General features: G+C 35.8%; 1 protein-coding gene across 1 annotated transcript in view; it reads right to left on the bottom strand.

Moving 5' to 3' along the window:
* Positions 1-19021, bottom strand: part of LOC128667338 (lachesin-like) — a 1084098-nt gene that overhangs the window by 752571 nt on the left and 312506 nt on the right. The gene's annotated exons all lie outside the window — the stretch shown is intronic.

Raw genomic sequence — 19021 nt, 5'->3', positions numbered from 1 at the left:
CTATTAATTATTATTTATTATTTATCAGGCCTGGTATACCCACCTAGAACCTTTAGATATTTTTAGTTGAGATACTAAAATGAGTCATTTGTTTATATAAAAATATTCTGTAATGAGTTTGAAAGGTTTCTGAATTTTATCTATAATTCGAAAACTAATGAAGTTTATACAGTGGACTCTCGATAACTCGAACTTCGAGAGAAGTGATAAAAACTTCGAGTTAACGAGTTTTCGACAACAAGATGTTCGAAATTTGCAAGTAGATTAGACCAAAAATTAAGAACAATTGATTTCTGTTATATAAAGCATAGAGTAATAGAGCAAGTTGTTAATTGTTGTTTACCACTCATGATGTCTAGATACGAACTGATCAACAATCAACAATTTTGCGAGAAAATAACTTGAAGAGAAAATATACATTACAAACAAGAATATGAGAAGAATTGAACATTCCTATAGGAATTTAGATTTGATTGCTATAAGCTTAGACAGTTCAGAGAAAAACGTCTTTATATTTCACTAACTTTGACTTATAGAGTTTCACTTTTAAAATTCGAGTTACAGAGTCTAAATAATTCGAGATATCGCGTATTTAAGAGTTCAGCGGAAGGGAATACAAATTTCTTCCGAGTTACTGAGAATTTCGACTTAACAAGGTTCGAGTTATCGAGAGTCCACTGTATTTACTTGTTTGTTTTGGATCTTAAGCCGTTAAAAGCTTTTGTGACGCACTAGAAGTTAAATTATCTAAATGGCCATTGAGACACTTGATGTCTCTCTCATTATACGGTGTTCTTTTTATTTATAAATTGATTATTAAAAAAAAACATGTATAATATTGCCAGACATGACATCGTTGCAGACATTTTAATTCAATTCTCTATAAGTCAGCCGCATTTTAGGTGATCGATTCACCGTTTGCGGAATTTCGTAGATAATTTAATTATTATATCCAGATGGACGATTTTGAATATTTATTTCGGCCCAAGTCTTTTACGACCTATAGACCGAGATCTGAGAGGAATACTCTAGGATTGTGATTAATAAGCTTGTGTTATAATTAATAAAATATATATATATATATATATATATATATATATATATATATATATACTAATATTATAAAGACGTAAACTTTGTTTGGTTGTTACGAATAGGCTCAAAAACTACAGGACCGTTCTTAAAAATTCTTTCACCATTCGAAAGCTACATTATCCACGAGTTACATAGGCTAAATTTTATTTTGGTTAAAAATAGAGTTCCGTAAAATATTTGGGTTTTTCGGACACAAGGTGTGAAAAATCAACCAGAAAAGTTACTAATTTCGCGTACGCTGCCTAAATTACAAAAGATAGAACCATAAAATATTCTAATTAATTGTAGATCTTATAAATATCTACGAAAAAGTCCGCGATACACTATACCTATCTAAGTCGAGTGAGGCATTTACTAAACGCATTTATTTTACGCATGCTATTAATCCTTATCAAAATAAATGATTTCATCACTAAATACAGTTTATTTAGATAATATTTGGTCTTCGAATAATTAAAATTTGACGTTTGGTTTTGAAGTTACGGCGAAATTAAAATATTACGATTTCTGCTGCACAACCCGTTGCGAAGTGAGCGTCACCAAGGCGGGTGCGCGTGTGGGAGGGGAGTTTAGATCTAAGAGTAAGGTACCTGCGCGGCTCAGTCACGAGGTCGGCTCCCTACGCAACGGTCGTGCGCAAAGTTTAATAATTTTCATATGATTTTTTTAGATTTCGTTCTTAAAACTACACCTACGTAAAAGTTCTTCTCAGAGCTAAACAACAGTTCTTCTCAGAGCTAATCAACAGTTCTTTTCAGGGCTAAGCAACAGTTCTTTTCAGGGCTAAACATCAGTTCTTCTCAGGGCTAACCAACAGTTATTTTCAGAGCTAAACAAAAGTTTTTTTCATGGCTAAACAACAGTTCTTTTCAGAGCTAGAACATTACACGCTATTAACATTTTCTTAAACTTTGAAAATGCCTAAGAGAGCCGGGTCTCAACTTTCTAAACATAGTTCTCGAGCACGGGCAGCAAGAATACGTCGTATGGGAGAATCTTCACCTGAACGTTCACAACGCCTTGCTGAACAAAATCAGAGAAATTCTCAGGTACGCGCACGAGAGTCGAGTGTCGAGCGTTCCCAACGTCTTCATGAACAAAATATAAGGACCTCTCAGTTGCGCGAAAGAGAGTCGAGTGTCGAGCTTTTGCAGCGACTCAGAGCTCAGGCAGAGAGACAGCAGTTGTCCACAAATAGAGTTCACAATCGAATTATAGCTAACAGCAACAGACTGGCTTTCAGATATGATCCGCAGATCGATTATGCAAAACAAGCATCCGTCCAAATCGGAATCATGAATAAGATCTGCTCTAACTGCTATGCCAAGAAATGGGCGAACGAACCTAATGGTATGTGCTGTGCTTCAGGTGAAGTTTGTCTTCCTAACCTTCAGAAACCGCCATAACCAATGAAAAATCTTTCAACTAATAACCATCCATTATCTGGTCATTTTTTAACTAATATACGTAAATACAATAGTCTTTTTCAAATGACTTCTTTTGGCGCAAAAGAAATCAGGGAAGGTAATTTTATGCCCACTTTTAAAATTGAAGGACAGGTGTATCATCTCATTGTTAGCCTTTTACCATCATTAGGCCAAAACCGACAGTTCTTGCAAATATATTTTATTTCGGACGCAGACCAGTTATCGCTGCGATCAAGCATCGCACCGACCTAAAAAATGGATTTAATTCGGGAATTGCAGAACGCTCTGAATAATCATAACGTGTATATACGAACTTTTAAACAAAACTTAGAACTCAACTCCTCAGATAATTTAAAGTTAATTATTCATTCAGATCGCACTCCACAGACAGCACACAGAGGCACATATAATGCTCCTACTGTAAACGAGGTAGCCGTTCTCTTGGTCGATGAAAACAAAGGTCCCAGGGATATAGCCTTACACGGTAGAGACGGACAGCTAAAAAGAGTTTCTGAGCTTCATCGGTCCTTTGATCCACTACAGTATCCTATAATGTTTGTGACAGGAGAAAACGGTTATTATTTGACTATCCCTCAGCAGGGTTCTGCGCGTAATAAAACTGTTTCGTGTATGCAATTTTATGCATTTAGATTAATGTGTAGAACTAACTCTTTTAATCCGTTACATTATTACAGAGACTTATTTAGTCACTATTGTGTTGACATGATGGCGAAAATGATATCGGAAAGATTAAATTATATTTCTCGGAATCAACAAAGACTGAGGGCTGATGACTACATTCATCTCAGAGATGCCTTAAATCATGACGCAAATGTTGACTCATCAAATATCGGTCAACATGTCATATTGCCATCGTCATTTACGGGTTCTCCGCGTTTCACGCACGAGAAAACGCAGGACGCGATGACGTACGTCCGAAATTATGGTAGACCTGACTTATTTGTCACTTTTACATGTAACCCCGAATGGCCTGAAATTAAGACGGATCTGCTACAAGGACAACGGTCTTTCGACCGTCATGACATAATTTCACGTGTATTTCATTTAAAGATGAAGAAATTCATCAAATTATTTATCAAAGAACAGATATTCGGTAAAGTAAAATGTCATATGGCAAGTGTGGAGTGGCAAAAGCGCGGTTTACCTCATTGTCATTTGCTGTTCTGGCTAGAAACTAAAATACAACCAGATGAGATCAACAGTGTCATAGTTGCGGAGCTACCCGATCAAGAAATTGATCCGGTACCACAGGACATCATAACTAAAAATATGGTACATGGACCCTGCGAATAATATAATTTAGCTGCACCGTGCATGAAGGACGGTGTCTGCACAAAAAAATATCCTCGCCGTTTTATGAACGATACCCAAACCGGAGAGGATGGGTATCCAGTTTATCGTAGGCGTGATACAGGAAATGGCGGTCGGAGCACTACGCTACAAATCAGGGGCAACATGGTGACGATAGATAATAGATGGATTGTTCCATCCTCCCCGCTACTATGTAAGACTTTTAACGCTCATATAAACGTGGCGTATTGCCACTCTGTTCAAGCCGTTAAATACATATGTAAGTATATAAATAAAGGTTCAGATCAAGCAAATTTTAGCCTTAGAAACCCACACGATGAGGTCAAAAACTATTTGAATGGCAGGTACATAAGCACAACTGAAGCTGTCTGGCGCTTATTTGAATCCCCCATTCACGACCGGCATCCTACTGTAGTGCATTTGGCCGTTCATCTAGAGAACGGTCAGAGGGTGTATTTTACACCAGGGACAGCTCATCAAGTTGTCCAAAATCGACGCAATACCACATTACTGGCATTTTTTGCTCTCTGTAATGAAGATGAATTCGCGAAAACTCTTCCGTATCATGAAGTCCCGCAATACTATACATGGGCAAATAATCAATTCACTAGAAGGAGGCGGGGTGGAGATGTAGTTGGGCATCCGGGGATAAAAAAAGATGCCGCTTTAGGTAGAGTTTACGAGATACATCCATCACAATCAGAGTGTTTTTGTCTTAGGATTCTACTGCACCACATACGCGGTCCGACCTCATTTGCATACCTTAAAACTGTAAACGGTTTTGTGAAAGAGACGTATCAAGCAGCTTGCCGTGACCGAGGTTTACTTGAAAACGATGACCATTGGGGTAACACTTTAAGCGAAACTTCGTTATCACATTGTCTAAAAAAACTAAGGGAGTTGTTCGTAGTCATACTTTTATTTTGTCAACCATCGGAACCATTGAAGTTATGGAATACTTTCAAAGATCAGTTCTGTGAGGATATTAGACATCGTATCAGACAATGAAATCAGGATAACACTTTACCCTTAACTGAAGTCATTTATAATGAAGGATTAATTGAAATAAAAAACAAACTGCAAGAATTAAACGATAAAAATTTAAGTGATTTTGGATTACCTTCTCCCGTTTGTACCCAGAATAATACTATTGACACAATGGTACAACAGTATAACAGAAATGTTCTAACAGCGTTTGTAAATGACAATGAACCAAAATTAGTAGCAGATGAACCAAAATTAGTTGCTTCGTCAGGAATTGCTGCAACTCTCTTGAACGAAGGAAAAACTGCTCACTCTACGTTTAAACTCCCGTTATCCGTATCTTTAGATCAACGGTCTACGTGCTCTATTCGGAAACATGGGCCTCTTGGTAAGTTACTGCAAGACGCGTCGTTGATAATATGGGATGAATGCACGATGAGTCATAGAGCTCATGTGGAGGCCGTGGACCGTACTTTAAAAGACCTCCGAAGCTCTGCTAATGTCATAGGTGGTATCACTTTTGTATTTGCTGGAGATTTCCGACAAACGCTTCCAGTCGTCAACAGAGGTACGCGAGAAGACATTATGAAGGCATGTTCAAAGCCGTCTCAACTTTGGACATCTGTTCAACATTTGAATTTGCGGACCAATATGAGAGCATCTACATGGAAATACGCATAGCAATTTTCCACAACAGCTGCTGAAACTTGGAGAAGGAATATTTCTATCTTTAAATTTGGGCACCAATTGTGCAGTTACTTTGGATGAATCTATAGGCCAAATAGTCCATAATTTAGATAGTCTGATAGATGCTATATATCCGGACATCGAAAACTTACATCAAAATGATTTTCGTTGGCTGTGTTATAGAGCAATAGTTTCTCCCAGGAATGAAACAGTCAACGAAATAAACAATTTAATTATGCAGAGAGTACCGGGTGAAGTTAAGTGCATAAATCCATAGATACCGTCACTAACATCGAGGACGCAGTGCACTACCCCCAGGAATTTTTAAATTCTCCGAACCCCGCTGGGCTACCACCTCATGAACTGTCGTTAAAAATTGGCACGCCGACAATGCTTCTCAGGAATTTAAGCCCCCCCAACACGTGCAATGGCACGAGACTTCTTATAAAGCAGTTAAAAGATAATTTAATAGTAGCGAAGATTATCACCGGCCCTGCAGCTGATGAATTACCTCATATACCAAGAATGTCCATGATTCCTACTGATTTGCCTATACCCTTCAAAAGGCTCCAATTTCCAGTGAAATTTTCTTTCGCACTAACGATAAACAAATCCCAGGGCCAAACATTCAAATTAGTAGGAATTGATTTACGAAAAGAATGCTTTACGCATGGGCAACTTTACGTTGCCCTATCACGGGTCGGGTCTCCCGACTATCAGTATATTTTGTTACCTGAAAATAATTTAACGTCAAATGTTGTTTATAGAGAAGCTCTACAATAATCGCTTTAGTTATCTATCCTAAAACAACGGGTTGCACTCCGGGACTGCCGGCAGAAGTGAAAACTTAGTGTTCATTACATTTAAATATTTTCATCAATAACAACTTTAAATCGCTGAACGGATTGCGGTGAAACTCGGTATGCAGATAGCTAGAGACCAGGCTACTTTTTAATCAGATATTTTCACGGGATTATATATAAAACAGAGTTCCTGGGCCACCTCTGTTTGTCTGAACGCGCTAATTACAGGTACCTATTTGGAACATCATTTCAGAGTTTTCGAATTGTCGACGAAAGTGATAGGATATATTTTATTCCAATACTTCCACGGGATCGAGACTTGCGCGGGTTGAGCCGCGGGGCGCAGCTAGTATATATATATATATATATATATATATATATATATATATATATATATATATATGTGTATATATATATATATATATATATATATATATGTGTATATATATATATATTCGACTGTGCCAAATAAAATCAATGTTTTTTTATTTTCGGTCCCAAACAAAAATTAGGATGTGTCATACAAAAAAAAAATCGTGTTAGAATTTCAGCTCAATATGTCCATTTTTTAGTTAGCGCTCGCGTAAATAAAAATTTTCCGAAAAAAAATTTTTTTTGTCCCAACTTAATGTTCTATAACTTATTAAACATAACTGATTAAAAAATGACCAAGATGCCATTTTGTAGGGAATGAAATTCTCTAGAAAAGTATCTTTTGATCGAATGAAAAAAAATAACCACTTTTTCACTGCAGTCATTTGAACCTAATTTTTTTTAAGAATTTTCATTTATATTTATTATAAAATGCTTATAAAACAATGTTACTATGTATGAAACCCATTGAATTATATTTTTCTAGGAATTTTTATGATCTAAAAAAATAGTTTTCATACTTGAAGTAATAAAACTAACATTAAACTATTATTTGAAATAAGGTTAACCTGATAAGGATCACGTCAGGTTTTCATGAAAATTCTAGTCGGTTGAAAACTAGTAACATAATTGAAAAAAAATTTTGTGGCTACTCGAAGATCACTTTTTTTTTTGATTGAATTTTTATGGGTATTGTAATATTATAAACAATGTATATTTTTATCAATAAAGTAATAATTTTTGATAAATTGTATGCGAATCTCGAAATTACAATTATGAACGATATTCTAATGCTGATAAAAATTAATAGAAAGATTAAATGCGAAATACGTCAAAACGAGAGAAAAGTATTGTTAGAACAATCGTTAATATCAGTAGTTTAATGTTAGTTTTATTACTTCAAGTATGAAAACTATTTTTTTAGATCATAAAAATTCCTAGAAAAATATAATTCAATGGGTTTCATACATAGTAACATTGTTTTATAAGCATTTTATAATAAATATAAATGAAAATTCTTAAAAAAAATTAGGTTCAAATGACTGCAGTGAAAAAGTGGTTATTTTTTTTCATTCGATCAAAAGATACTTTTCTAGAGAATTTCATTCCCTACAAAATGGCATCTTGGTCATTTTTTAATCAGTTATGTTTAATAAGTTATAGAACATTAAGTTGGGACAAAAAAAATTTTTTTTCGGAAAATTTTTATTTACGCGAGCGCTAACTAAAAAATGGACATATTGAGCTGAAATTCTAACACGATTTTTTTTTTTTTGTATGACACATCCTAATTTTTGTTTGGGACCGAAAATAAAAAAACATTGATTTTATTTGGCATAGTCTAATATATATATATATGTATATATATAGAAACCGATATTCATTTTATAATTTTATAACGTTCGCTTCTATTTCACACTACCCACGGCGAAGTGTGGTTAGTGTCAAATAGACGTTATGGCCCTCCGATAGTGAAAAACTGAAAATAATAATAATAACAAAACAAAATTCCCGTTTGGAGATGCTTCAAATCTCCACTGGACACACAGCTCTTCTCTGGCTGGGTTAGAAACCGAATTGGGCGCCAGTTCATGCACCTCCACGAACAAATTAAACTCAAATAAAATGAAAATGATAAGAAAATAAATAAAATGATCAGGGAGCAGTTTTCAGGTTAGAAAAAGAATTAGCTAGAAAGAGATAGCTATTAATAAGACAGATAAAAGTTAAATAAATGCCGGGTTGGTGACCATGTGTTCTCAATTATATTTTGAATCATAAAATTTAATAATCAATTGAATCGCATATCAAACTTAAATGATATCAATAATAATAATAATAATTCACTTACAAAAAATAATATGTGTATGCATATACAACTCATAAAATAATAATAACTTATAAACAATAAATATCTTCAACGCAGAGAAATATTTTAGGACAGGTAAATGATGATATCACTCGCACGTGATATTCAAAAAAATATAGAAATACTTGTAAAAGATACTAATCGCAAAATAATAATTCCTTGTTAATAAATAATAAGCGCAAATAATAACTATTAATAATAAATAATTTATATGCGTACCATTTATAACGCAATAATAAAAATAATAACCTGTCAATAATAACAATTAACAATCGAGAATTCATAATACTCAACTAAATATGTGAAGCATATTATAACCGATACTAAGAAAATAGTACATAAAAATCATAAGCTATTATCGAAATCCCATCGCATATTTATCGCATATACCTTGTACTAATAATGAAATAATTATTAAAGCGTATTAATAATACGGAAAAATAACCAAATATTTATCACAATCAATATTTGGTATTGATAAAATAATACTGAATATTTTCACTTATTGAATTAGTATTTACTTGGCACAATAATCATGCATTCCATCATATGCTGATGAAAAATATTAATACTCAGGAGTTACTATCTCTCTCACACTTATGAGATAACAAATGATCACCAACTTGGGAACCAAATTACTCACAAACGTATAAGCCAAAAAGTACTTACAGTATTTCCTTTATCAATTTTCCGAAATAATCAAATAATGCCAGTGGATTTATATTATTCACTCAAAATACCAAATAGCGTTAAATTTACAATTATCTTAATGCAACAGACGCACACACGCTACTCTTACAGAGACTATCCCACTGTTGCCTTGATGCGCATGCGTCAACCAATCAAAATAATCATAAGCATACAAGTCAAATGCGCAATTATTCTTGCCAGCACTGTGAAAATCAAATTATATACTTAAATTGATGAGTGAAATGTCCTGATCCAAACACAATTTATACCTAGGAAAAACATTATATAATATTAACGCAGTAATTGAATAAAATCTTACATGTAAACAAACAATAATTATAATAACAATGTCGGATGAGACGTGTGAGAAGCGTGTGCTGCCCTCTGTCGCTTACCGACCTGATGCGAGACTGCCGCGATATTTAAATATCGTGGCAATTTAAAAGCTTCACAAATTAAAAGTTTTGATGTTGTGGATACAATCGAACTTAGAATCAATAAATAAAAAAACTAGATTAGGTGACTGCCTGAAACCTTTATATAGCTGGCACAGCCAAATAGGCATAACTCTATGAAAATTACATAGACTTAAGTGCTTTTCATGTGCTTCACGTTGCCACAAATTTTGATTTTTGGGCTCAATTTTTTTTTTTTTTTAAGTTATGCCAGCTAGACAATAAGCTGCAACAGCCATTCACGTTTTGCTGGACATTAATATAAAAATACACTATTTGCCTAGACTGAAATTATGTGCTGTTTATGTGCTCCACCTAAGAGTAGATAAAATAATTATCCCACCCTATTTTTTTTTTTAATAATGATTGTGTTAGCTAAAATGAATTCAATATAGCCATACTGGTCTTATCAGAATGTGCATTGAAAGACTCATATCATCGCTATGAAATTATGGGCTTTTTTAGTGCTTTCAAAGCATGTAAGTCATAATCAAACGTCTTATAAATTTTACTACTTTAAACGAAAGATTAAAAATAAAAAAAACTGTGTCTACGGGTGTGTATCGGTAGAAGAGGAAAAGGATGGCGGTGGTGTATATGTGTGTGCCTGTTTGTGTGTGTAAGTATATACGTATTTCTGTGTCTGTTTATAATTGTGATGGTAGTGTGTATATGTGTCTGTGTCTGTATTGCCTACTTTTCACAAACTATGTATAAGATTTCTTCTGTCGTGAATTTAGATTGTTGGGGTGTTATTATTTTTATCGATGTAGCTTAGTATTAGATAAATATATAACTGCCGCTGCTAGTTCCTTCCGCACAGGATATTCGAAAGAAAATGGAATATGTGCCTAGACTGAAATTATGCACTGTTTATGTGCTCAACGTATGAGTAAATCAAACGATTATTTTACACAAATTTTTGTTTTTAATGATGATCGCGTAAGCTAAAATCGGTTAAAGATTGCCATACTGATCTGATCAGTACGTGTATTGCGAGTATTCTTGTGTCAGGAGCAGGCGTGGTGGTGTAAATTCATGTTTTTTTCTGTGTACAGCAGTAGTGTTTATGTACATATAAGTCTGTGTCTGTTTTGCCGACGCATGAGAATCTATGCATTAACTCGTTGCTGTCTCAAATATGGATTGTTGGGCCGGAATCATTTCTATATATGTAACTTAGTGTTTGATAAATATGAAACTAACGCAAGCTTCTTCTTTACAGCATATTTGAATGAAAGTAGACTATGTACCTATACTACAATTATGTGCTGTTTAGGTACTTGAAATATTTTGAATTTTTTGGCCAATTCTACCGAAACTTTGTAATTTTAATAACTCGTCCTTCGAGCCGAGCAACCCAAGAGCCTATTTTTACGTTTTGCAGGATCCGTTGATGCCATGAACCGTTGGTATCATGCAGTGCTCGAATGGGATAGCCACATTTGGAACGTCTCAACTCTCTCATAGCGTATTTTTTTTTTATTTAAAATTTTCTTTTAGTTAAAGATATGTTTTAACATTATTTTGTTACGTGTGACATTACACTTAAATGTAGTTAATGCGTTACCGATCTTACCGTGCCTAGCTTAGCATCTTTAGAAATTCATAAGGATGTTATAAAGGGCGTTGGTCATTCAGTAAAGGAATAGCTACGTAAATTATATGCATATTTTTTTAGTGGGCGTCTTAAAAATATAAGCGTACCCAGTAAAGTCCTTATGGGTCTTTTTTCAAAGATCTAGGATAGCATAAAACATATGGATAAAAATTCAATATTATTATTAAACAGTTGTAGCATTAAGATATTCTTACCGTGATTGGTAAGAAAAGTGGCAAATAAGCGGCACAACATTGATGCGCGAGCAGACAACTATTCGAATCAGGTGATTAATGGTAACTACTTCTTTTCTCCTTTACATCTTCTGCAAGACAAAATATTATTCCGCAGTTCTCAAGGGGAAACACATTTTCTCCCATAGTTCAATGCCGCTGACCATGAAAAACCGTCTGCTCGTTGCACTGTTAACATGTATAAAAGTTAAAAACTTAATACTATTGTAACATGACATTAATGTGCAGTCTAACGAAAATGCAAACTAAATACATTGCTCTTTGAACTAAGATAATCTATTAATTATTTACTATTTATTACTAGGCAGATGCACGTCAGCCTACCCATCATATACTTCGTTGTTCTACGCACTGAAATATCGTAAATTTTTCCAACCGAAAAGTACTCGCGTATCGTCAACTCATTTTTTACATACTTTTCAAACCACCGAGTCCTGAGTCCTAAGCAGTTCTTTTTTTTCAGATATCTTTCTGTATTCGAATTTGAACAGTTACCGTATCCACTATATTCTTGTGTTATCAGTGATAACTTATCATCAATGAAGTGATCAGTGCTTCAGTCACAATGTTCTTTCCGGATTCCGATTTGAATTTTATAAATTCAGATTTTCTATTATCATTAACTCATCGCAGTTATTAGTCAACATCACGTACTTCAGTACACAGCAGTCCATAGCCACGAACTCGATAGCAGGATTTCCTACACTATAATTCGCAGTCGAAGTGTTTGCTTATTATGTATTATAAGTGCGTTGGTACGTACAACTTATTGATTATTCCATCTCTAGCTATACTAAAAATTACATTTATTGCCGGTCCAGCAGTACACTCACTGCTGGTATTAACATCAAATTCTAACTTCTCACTATCCTCACGGGCCATCAGGAAGATAATGCCTGTATGTTCTCTCTTAGCATACTCTCAGACTAGCAAAATCTTGTCCACGACTTCCGTCACAGTCGTGAATTCCTGAGAGCTATTCTTATTTTACAACACTTTCAGGCTAACTTGAATCTCGATCACGATCCTGCTGTCGTGAATCATCCTTGTCAGTGCATCTGCTTTGATCCTTACTTGCTCTAAGTCTAGCTAGCTCTCGTGCATGCTCCAGCTACTATGTACCACCCCTGAAAGTATTTCTGATTTAAAACATGATCTGGAGCTCTCAGGCTAGTCAAATCTTATCCAAGGGCAATCGCTTTGTACCATCCCTGAGAGCTCTTATTCTGAAGCCCCACGAATATCCTCAGAATAGAGAAATCTTGTTTATGGCGTCACCAAAGTCGTCGACCACCTCGGAGGATATCGTCTCATATCTCTACACACTATGCTCTACAAAAACTCTGCAGTGATCTAGATTTTCAGGTTAGCTTAATCTCGCTTACGGTCTCCACGATCGTTTGCTCCACCTGAGAATCACCTCTGCATGGTCTCTTCTTTCACCTGATGTGCGGCAATCTTACTGGGACCTAGTGTTCTATAGGCATACGAATACATTCGTACGACTATACAAGTGCACGAGCGAACAAGCGCACGAGCCAGGGTGGCAAACCAGCCCAACTTACTAACGCTCATTTTATTTAAGGGTACACCAGACATTAACAGAAATACCTCATTACGAGAGACAATCACTAACCATCGCCAATCGGCCAAATAGTCGTCCTCATCAGCTCGTCTGATCCTTCATCTTCTACGTTCACCAGTACCAAATATAAAATTACAACAATACAACTTAACTCTACTAGAATTATGCACTTGATCCAGTTTAATTGAATTGCTTGTTTCATAAACATTTTGTTCCTTTGAGTTCGGACCTGGTGACTGGAAATCATGAGGGTCGTTGAACGTCGAACACGTTGAACGTCGGATGGACTCACAAGCTGAACTCCATAAGTTCATTAAGCAACTTATTAGAAATCAGACCAGTATTGAAGTGGAAAACATCACTTGTCATCGCACTGAAGCGCGTTACACGTTAATTGACGAGACATGGATCAAACTGTCTTTAAACTACGATGCTTTAATGTTTGCGATCACTAAGCTGAACGCCGACGAGAAGGAGCAGATTAGGGGAAAATTTTACTTTTCACTCCAGGATTGCGACTTCACGTAAGATTGCTATGTATAGGCACTAAAAAAAGCAAATACTATTGTCAAAAAAAATAAGCAAGCGAATCGAGAGTCATCTGACACTGTCAACCTCGTCAAGGTCTGGCAGTCAAGCAACTGTTCACCAAGATTCACGTCTTCCACCACTGGACCTACCTGAGTTTGATGGAGCCGTTGCCAGCTGACTGCGGTTCAAGAACATGTTTCTGAACATGATCGTGAATAACCCCGCCATGACGCCAATATACAAGCTGCACTATTTCGAAAACTCATTCATCGGTTCTGCCGTTCACTTTCTCAGAAATACCACTCTTACTAAAATTAATTTTGTAAAGACTCGGGAGTCGTTACAAGACTTTTACGAGAACACAAAGGTGCTCCTCAACATGGTCTTCAGTTCTAAGCGATGATGAAGCGCATAACAGAGGGATCTCGAGTTGTATTCGTGCACCTGTACACCGAGGTCTGGCAAATATGCCAGACTCTTGGGACACTTCAGTGACCTATACAAATGTGGGACGACATTTTTATCTTCATGACAGTCCAATGCCTGGACTTAGAGCCAGTCAAGGAATGGGAATAACATCTAAGCTTATCCCAGGAATCCCCTACTAAGAAAAAAATTTCTGGATTTCATCTTCTCAAGATTATTAACTTTAAAATCTTATGAAAGCTCAAACCAGTCAAAAACCTGATGCTGCACTAAATGGAGCAGCATCAGCCGCAAAAGTGTATTTTGCCAGCAAAGGAAGTACTAAGCCTTACACACGTCGAACGAGTGCCCGTATTATGTTCCGAGGATCACTGAGTTAGTCGCTGTCCGCGCTTTAATAACAACATTTTCCGCCCACCGGTGTTTATTGTTTATTTTAATAAAATTTTCATTATACAAGTTATTTAATTACACAGGATCAAGCGTATAATATTAATAGAGTTATTGTGTTTTAGTATGTAGATAAGTGGCTCTGGCGAACGTAGCAGACGAGGGTTGGATTAGCGTATGAGGACGGCCATCTTGCCGTTCGGTGAAGGCTTTTAAGTCCTCTCTCGTGATGAAGTACATGTGGCGTTTGCCACAGTAACTAAGATCGACAATTTATTTGACAATGTTCGTAGCCAGATCGATCATTGTCAGATTTTTTACGGCTTCTGTTTCTATCCTAATTGCATATGATTGAGAATAATTGAAAGTTAGTTGCCAAGACGAGAACACATACTTCTGTATTTTCTTAATTCTAGCGACTTTTTATTCTTTACTAGGCTATGTTGTATTTGTTAAATTGAATATTACTTAACATAATAAGTTGGTTAAATGAATTTATTCCATTTAATATACCCTTAACTGCTAAATTGGTGATCTCAACGCAATCTTGTTTGTAGAGGAGTGTCAAACACGTGAGTTACACAGTTTATAAGGAATCTCACCAGTTCTTGCATCGTTTTGCCGCAAATATTTTGTGACGTCGCCGATAACTCGGTGAGACCACAAATTTTACTCACAGTTATTGTTGTGTAAATTTATTTTAAGTTAATCAGTGCACTAAGTTCGTTATCATTGTGCAGTTTTCATCTTTTATCATCGCTGGTACAACGCTGGGCATCGTATGGACGTTATGTCGCATCAGTATCGGTTCAAAGGACAGTTAGTGCGAATCGAATAGAGAAAAAAGTTTTTGCACACCGTAAATCACATTGCCAATTCTCGAAATAGTTTCGAGGGTTAAGCCAGAGAGTCAGCCAAACATTTTTGAGTGGCGGGTCATTACTGGATTTTGTTACATTCTGGCTTATCTAATTATAAGGCAGAATATTTTTAAATTGACCAGGTTGACGTCGTTAGGGTGTCGATAGACCTCAGGTGCGTCAGCTGTTGACCCTCCTTTATTTTATGCAAAAAAAAGTTTATTCACTTACCATGGTGGAGATTGTGGGCCCTATAAGTCTGCCCAAATAATCCCTTGATGCTTCCTCTGAGAGCGACCAAGATGAGCTTTGAAAGCACGGTTCCTCCGCAAGGAAGGAAATTATCTCTGATAAATTTTCTTTAAATTTCGTTATTTTTCTTAGTTATTTACATTTTAATGCCAAGCTCCTAAAAAAGTAGTTTTCTGATCGCTTTCGAGAACTTGGCATTCAAATGGAAATAACTAGAAAACAATGAAGAGTTTGGAAAAAATTTTTCAGTGATAATTTGTAGGAAATAAAATTGTCTACAAAAAAGATTCTATGACATTTTACGATAAGTCCGATAGTTTCGCCAAAAAAGTAAAAAGATCTCGAAATTTACTCTAACTTGACTTCGAGCTCGAATAACGTTTGAACAGATGGATTTATCGAAAAATGATGAGAGAGCTTTTTTGTAGAGCGTTAAATTCCTTACGAAAATGTATGCTAGGCTTATTTGTACGATGAGCCTGTCACGGCTGCTACATTCAATTTTTTTTTTTTTTTTTTTTTTTCTCTCTCTTCCAAGATAAGTACACACTAAAACCTCCTGTACGTAAACCTTTTTATGTATAACGCCAACTTACTGACGCCAGAAGTCGTACCGGACAAATATACCTACCTGAGCGTTGTCAACGCTTTACAATTAAGTCGTATTGTACTAATGGACCATGCGTATTATATATTTCTCTTTCTGGAAATTTCATCATTTTTACTTAACGTACTTTTAAAATTTATGTATCCGTTCCCATTTAACTAATCTAAGCATAGAAGCGGTAGTCTTCTTTGATTTTTCATCTTAAACCTATAGACCACCCAACTCATGCGCACCTGCATGCGATTCTTGGAAATTAGAGAAAGCTAATGGAAACCTCCAAATTTATGGTTTCCTACACGAGCATGCTCAGCGACAGAGTGGCGCCAGGTCATCAGCCTACTTTAATAGTCAAAATCTGTTTCCCAGGGATCACACGTGTGCATGGGCCTAGAACTTTCGGGCGAGTCCGAGTCCTCTCGTATGGGAAACTGGTTACCACCACTTTTCATATGCGAGGATCATTTAAAAAGACCATGGACTTTAGCTCATCAGTTCTTTTGGGCATCAAACTCTGAACCTTACCGAACTCCGGACACTTGACGGTGTTCGTGGCTAGAGGATTGATATCCCGATTGAGCATTCGGTCACGTGAGCCCAGATCATTGGATCGGTCCTTGATCGTCGTAAGCACTCGTATAATCGGTATATTACTTTCTACTAGCTTCAGAAGCATAATCAACGCGATATTAGCGTATAGCATCCGATCACGTGAGCCCAGATCGTACGATTGGTCCTTGATCGTTGTAAGTCGTGAACTAATATCAACCGTTTAGCACCGGTACAGCATTGATTATCTTCATCTTATTATAATCCATTTAATTTCATTCATTTTATTATTTTTATATTGAAATATACCACGAGAAACGTGGAGAATCAAAGAATATTTTACCGCGATAAATGCGAAGATTTTAAAGAATATTTTACCGCAAAAGGCGAAGAATTTGAATAATATTTAGAAATATTTTTTTTCCGCGAAAAATACGCGAAGATTTTATAAATTTATATTACCGCGAAGACGCGAAGAATTTGAATACATTGAAATTATTTTACCGCGAAAAGCGCGAAGACCTTCATTTTAATTTAACCTACAGAGATTTAAAAACGCATAACCATTGAAGCTTATACAACAAGGTAGACTAAATAAATAAACAATTCGATAAATTTAAAATCACATTAATTGACCGCGAGAACGCGTCGTGAATAAGTGTCCTGTGTAACTGCTGACAGTTTTGACACCTCACCAAAACCTGTTTAGGGTAAGTTTTTGAATATTGTAACCATTGTTTGGTATTTTTATTTTTATATACTCTGAAATAATTGTAACCCATATGCATGAAACATTTGCTTTTATATTTACTATTCTTAATATTGCCATTTGTAACCCCTTTTGTATTTTGAGAATATTGAGTCATTTAATAAATAAATACTCGTTAACATAAAACATTTGAAAAACATTATTTATCAGACAATTTTACTTTAACAACGAGATAATAGCTTCACGAGGCTTTTCGGCAACCCACCTTCCTTTATCCCTTATTTTACTACCTGTCTAGCCGCTCAGACCGATAGTTCACAGTAGGGGGTACACAATCTTACGTTTACCGCTCGACGTTTGATTGTGAAATTAGATCAGTCACATAATAAATTGGAAATCGTTTTGGGTTTTATCAATACTGTCTTCAACAATATTGTGTGGGCGCGAATTAAATATAAAATAGAATAAACTGAGCATTTGGTCACGTGAGCCCAGGTCATAGGATCGGTCCTTGATCAATGTAAGTACCTTTTTATTCACTATACTTTATACGAATATCGTACCTACGCCCATCACGATCTCCAATCGTGACAAGCCATTGCCGAAGTAAAAAATTCCAAACTAAAAAATTATTTTTTTCCATGTTATTTAAATGGGAATTAAAAATACTCGATGAGCCACCTCTTAATATTTATATTAAGAGCTCAAACTTTATCAGATTTTTTTTTCATCATCTTTAACAATATTTTCACGGTAATTAAAGAAAAAAAAATTAGTTCTTTTTTTTAGCCCACCCTAATCCATATGCCTGTAAAAGACGTGAAGTCCTAGTAAGATTGTCTCACACCAAGTACAAGAAGAGACCATGCGAAACTGATACTAAGGTATGACTTACGATCGTGAAGACCGCACCTGGGAATCGAGATCACAGCAGAGTTTCTAGATCACGAGATTTTACTAGACTGAGAGTGCGGTAAGATAAGAATGAATAGCTCTCAGGGATTTACGACTGCGACGGGAGTCGTAGACAAGATTTTGCTAAGAGAGAACATACAGGCATTATCTTCCTGATAGCCCGTGAGGATAGTGAGAAGTTAGAATTTGATGATAATACCAGCAATAAATGTAATTTTGAGTATAGCTAGAGATGGAATAATCAATTAGTTGTACGTACCAACGCACTTATTATAATACATAATAATAAGCAAACACTTCGACTGCGAATTATAGTGTAGGAAATCCTGCTATCGAGTTCGTGGCTGTGGACTGCTGCGGACTGAAGTACGTGATATTGACTGAAAACTGCGATGAGTTAATGATGATAGAAAATCTGAATTTATAAAATTCAAATCGGAATCCGGAAAGAACATTGTGACTGAAGCACTGATCACTTTATTGGTGATAAGTTATCACTGATAACACAAGAATATAGTGGATACGGTAACTGTTCAAATTTGAATACAGAAAGATATCTGAAAAAAAAATCTGGGCGTCGGTTGACCCTGCGGGCCAGCCCCAAAACTTCCCGCTGTTTTCGACCTCAAAG

This window comes from Microplitis demolitor, chromosome 2 (genome assembly GCF_026212275.2).
Source record: "Microplitis demolitor isolate Queensland-Clemson2020A chromosome 2, iyMicDemo2.1a, whole genome shotgun sequence".
In the NCBI taxonomy this organism is placed as follows: domain Eukaryota; kingdom Metazoa; phylum Arthropoda; class Insecta; order Hymenoptera; family Braconidae; genus Microplitis; species Microplitis demolitor.
The sequence above is the reverse complement of the archived record's forward strand: the minus strand, read 5'-3'. Positions and strand labels throughout refer to the sequence as shown.